The sequence below is a fragment of the Microtus ochrogaster genome, chromosome 6 (assembly GCF_000317375.1).
Source record: "Microtus ochrogaster isolate Prairie Vole_2 chromosome 6, MicOch1.0, whole genome shotgun sequence".
NCBI lineage: Eukaryota > Metazoa > Chordata > Mammalia > Rodentia > Cricetidae > Microtus > Microtus ochrogaster.
Window position 1 is genome coordinate 46323798 of NC_022013.1, and position 5126 is coordinate 46328923.

Sequence of the window (5126 nt, forward strand, 5' to 3'; positions counted from 1 at the left end):
TGCAATATTCTGTTTGTCCAGGATAACCTTGCTTGATTTTCTGGGCCTCCACAAATATTTTTGGGTTGAGTTTTGTCTGTGAAAAGGGTTCTAGTGCTTTGAATGAGGCTGCATTGAATCTGTAAAATTTTTTTATGAATTTAGTCAGTTTTACAGATTAACTCTTCCAATCTATGATCATGGGGTACTCTTCCATCTTCTGGTGTCTTCTTTCTTGAGAGTCTTAACATTTTCATGGTGGAGGTCTTTTGTTTCATTGGCAAGATTTATTCTCAGGTAGTCTGTGTGTGTGTGTGTGTGTGTATGTGTGTGTGTGTATGTGTGTGTGTGTATGTGTGTGTGTGTATGTATGTGTGTGTGTGTATGTGTGTGTGTGTATGTGTGTGTGTGTATGTGTGTGTGTGTATGTGTGTATGTATGTGGTACTGTTTATAGGATTGTCTCCTTTTTCTATATGGTTTTCATGAAAGTCATTGATATGCATGATATATATATATATATTTTTTGGTTTTTCGAGACAGGGTTTCTCTGTGGTTTTGGAGCCTGTCCTGGAACTAGCTCTTGTAGACCAGGCTGGTCTCGAAGTCACAGAGATCCGCCTGCCTCTGCCTCCCTAGTGCTGGGATTAAAGGCGTGCGCCACCACCGCCCTGCTCTGCATGATAATTTTGTACCCTGTGTCTTTTCTTAAGATGTTTGAGCTCTAAGAGACTTTTGGTGGCAACTCTCTTTTCTTCTTTTCCACTTATATTCCTTTTATTTGCTTCTCTTGTGGGATTGCTCTAGACAAGACTTTAAGGACTATATTGAATTGTAATGGAGAAAGTGGACACTCGTGTTCCTGGTTTAAGTGGAAATATTTGAATATGTATGACTTTACCAATAGGTTTATTGTACATAGCCTTTGTATACATTTAGTAGGATGTTGCCAGTAGGTTTGTTGTACATAGTCTTTGTATACATTGCCTCCATCCCTACCTTTTCCATGATGTTTATCATGAAAGGATTCTAGATTTTGTCAAAGATGTTTTCTCTATCTACTGAGATGACCATGTGTTTTCTATCTTTGAGTCCACTCTTGTGATGAATTACCTTTAATGATTTATGTATGTTGACCTATTCCTCACTTACTGGAATAAAATCAACTTAGTCATCAAGAATGAAATTGTTGATGTCATATCGAGATTGGATAATTTTACGTATATGCTCAACAGGAGTTTGGTCTATAATTTTCTCTCTTTTGTGGTATCTTTATCTGTTTTAGTAGCATGGTAATACTGACTTCATAAAAAGTGTTTGGAAAACTTTTTTATTGATTAATTGGAGTATATTTTTATTAGTTATTCTTTGATGTTCTTGTATAACTCTACGGTCAATCTGCCTGGTCCTTGTTTTCTTTAGTTTTTGTTAGGTTTGATGGCTATTCTTAGTTGTCAAATTGACTACATCTGCAATTAACTAAAACCTCAAAGTAGAGGGCATGCCTATGAGGGACTTCTACTTAATTTGAACTGGGAAGATCTACTTCTAGTCCTTCAAGGTAGGAAGACACACCTTAAGTCCAGATCTTTAATGCACATCTAGTCTGGGCCACACCATCTCTTGGAAGCCTATATAAGCACATGGAAGAAGGAAATTTTGCTTTTCTCACGTTGCTAGCAAGTCCATTACTTCACAGGCATTAGAGTACACTTCCAGGATTTCAGCCTATAGTGAAGAGCAGCTGAGACACCCAGCCTCATGAACAACTACTGGATTCTTGGAGTTTCCACTCATACCCAGCCATTGTTGGATTAGCTGGACCACATCCTGTAAGTCATTCTAATAAATGCCCTTTCTACACATATATTTAGAGATTCATTCTTTAAGTTCTGTTAGTATATTACATGCATCTAGAAATTTCTCCATTTCCTTTAAGCTTTCCTACTTAGTATAGGAGAGGTTTTTAAGGTATGCCCTTTTTACTTTCTAAATTTCATTGTTTCCTGCTGTAGTGTTTCCCTTTCTATCTCTAATTTATTAATTTGTGGTCTTTTTCTCCTTTCTTTGGTTAACTTGGGTAAGGATTTGTTAATTTTATTTCTTCAAACAAATATATCTTCATTAATGCTTTGCATTTTTTGTTTCTATTTTGTTATTTTATTTCCTATTTTTATTATTTCTTTTCATTTACTGTTTGAGGGTTTTCTTCATGAATCTGTGAGTTGTAGGGTTTCTGTGGACTTATAGACCTTACAATGTGTCAAACCTGGTCCCCTTACCTTGGGTCCTCAACTTCTGCTCTGACTGATGGAAGTTATGAAATCCTCCCACATACTCTTATCAAGCATGTTTCCTTTAAGGAAAATACAGTGAAGTATTTTAATGTATACCTTTGATGGTTCTATTGTTTTTAATTGACAAATTTAATTTGTTTGTACTAAAAGTAATTATATACAGGTTAGGCTTTACCAGAGCTATTCGGTATCTTGTTCACTAGTTTTATTGAAGTTTGCTTCTTGTTATTCTCTGGGGTCTTACTTTGTTGTTAAGTCACCTGCGTGCTTTAAAAATATGCTGCTTATTATTTTACATTTTCTATTGTAGATTTTCTGTCCATTGTTACTGGGGAATAAGAGAATATTTGAATGTAAAGAAGCTGTTTCAAAAATAGCTGAAGCTAAGCAGGAGCAGAGAGATAAGAAGCATACAAATGAGAACTGGTGGACAGATAACAGAATGGGGTGCATCTATCCCACGGATGCTTTTCAACTGTCAAGAAAAGTGAAAAAATAAAATTTGAAGGCAAATAGATAGAACTAAAGAGCCACTTTCCTAAACTAGTCCCATTTCTAAGTACATTGTAAACAATTATCCTAATACCCACAGGTAAGTGTAGATCCTCACCCTCATCTGAATAGCTTCTTCTGGCAGCAGCATGAGATCGCTACAGAAAGCCATAAATGTTCAAATAGAGAAATCAGCTGACCACGGGGGTGTCTGCTCCTAACTAACACATTGACAAGAACCTCTATACCTAAGAATCAGGTAACATTGCCAAAGGTATGTGTGTATACAGGGTGTGGTGCAGGGGATGGGGTTGGGGGGGGTGGATTGTCAGAGCCAAAGGATTAGAGCATCTGTTGCAAAATAGTTTATTTTTTAAAAAGACACAAAGAGAGGTATAGAGAGGAGGAGGCAGATGTGGGAGGATTTGGGGGTGAATATGATTAAGAAACATTGTACTCACTTTTTGAAGAATTAATAATTTAAAAATAATACAGTAAACAAGCTTTACAATTGCACTACTTTCTTCCTGAGATTTTTGGTGTCTTTAAATTTTACATTGTTTACCTCTTAATATATTAAAGTAACTATTATTTGGGGATAGTTTTCTTTATAGCAAAGATACGAATAGTGCATGACTAATGTTTGAAATGTTACAATACTCTGATCCTGACTGTTCTCTTACTGGTGAATTTTGTGTATTTCTGTGCTTTCTCCTTATTTGATGTGTCTTCATTTAAGTCTGTTGAATACAAACATTTTTATAGAACAGATCTGATGGAGCTACCCTTTTTCAGGTTTGTTTCAATAAGACCTTTATCCAAGCTTTATGTCTAAAGAGGAATTTCAAGGTGTATTCTCTGTTGGCAAGATTTGATTTTTATGTTCTTTCAGTATTGTGAAAACATCATGCTCCCTCTTCTGACTTATCAAGGTTCTTCTCTGCTAGAGAAGTTGGGGATACTTCATGTGCTCATTATTTTGGTTTTCATGTTTTGTACATATTCTTTGGTTCTTCAAAGATCTTTATTTTTACATTTGAGATATGGATTATACATTGTCTCGGTACAGACTAATTTACATTTCTTCCATCAGCATCCAAAAGTTGCCTCTACCCTGCCTTCTCTCCAGGACTCACTGCTACTTATGTTCACGATGGTTACCATTTTAACTGGGGTCTGATAGAATCTCAAGGTGAGTGCCATTTACATCACTTTGACGGCTAGTGATATAGCATATTTTCACATCCTTACTAGCCATTTCTATTTCTTTTTTTTTATCAGAAAATTTGATATCTTTATTCAGAAAAGTGACTCAACTGCAGGAGGATGATCTTTTGAGAGGAAACCCCAAATCTTTTACTGAACAATTCCGTGTGGTCCAAGGTTTATAATCCCGATGAGATTCTTCCACCTGAGGCTTTTCATGCGTTCAGGTATTTTGCATGATGCCTGATGTGATCGGTGATGAAGGTTGCAATGAAGTAGTAGTTATGATCATAATCCTCCGGTAGCCTATAAACAACAGGAATTTTCTTTTCTGTGCAGGCAGCTATGAAATTATCAGGGAGTAACTGCCCATTTGTAAGAAACTCGTCATCTTTTCCTTGATCAATTAATATGTCAATCTGGGAACCTGAAGAGGACCTCACGAGACAGGTCTCATCATATGCCTTCCATTTACTTTCATCTGGTCCCAAATATCCATTAAAAACTTTTTTGCCCCAAGGACAGAGCACTGGGTTGCAAATTGAAGCAAATGCGGACACAGATTTGTATTTTCCAGGATTTTTCAAAGCACAAATCAGAGCTCCGTGGCCTCCCATGGAGTGACCAAAAGTAGACATCCTCTGTGGGTCCACTGGGAAATTGGCATCGATGAGTTGTGGAAGCTCCTCGGTTACGTAAGAGTATATTCTGTAATTTGTTTTCCAGGGGTCTTCAGTGGCATTCACAAAGAAGCCCGCACCAGTGCCGAGGTCTCAGCTGTCATCTTCTCCTTTAATATTGCAGCCACGGGGACTGGTATCTGGAGCAATGACGACAAGGCCGTGTTCTGAGGCAGCTTGCTGAAAGCCAGACTTTGTTCTGTGCGAGTTAAACCAGACAGCCAGTAGAGCGCAGGACACTTTGCACTCTCTGCCCGTGGAGGCAGGTAGACAGCAAGTCTCATTTTACATTTCAGCTCAACACTGTCATGTTCAAAGATTTTCTGGAGTCCCACGAAGCACCTGTTGCTGGAAATCTGCCTCAGTGCCGTTCTCCTCCTGTTAAGTTGCTGCTAGTTCTTTCTTTTTTTTTTTATTTTTTTTATTTTTTTATTTTTTATTTTTTATTTTTATTGAGAAAAGGAAAAAAACAA

General features: G+C 37.2%; 1 pseudogene; it reads right to left on the reverse strand.

The window, feature by feature from the left end:
- Positions 1-4188: 4188 nt before the first annotated feature.
- The window catches only part of LOC101989828, a 45880-nt pseudogene continuing 44942 nt past the window's right edge, over positions 4189-5126 (reverse strand).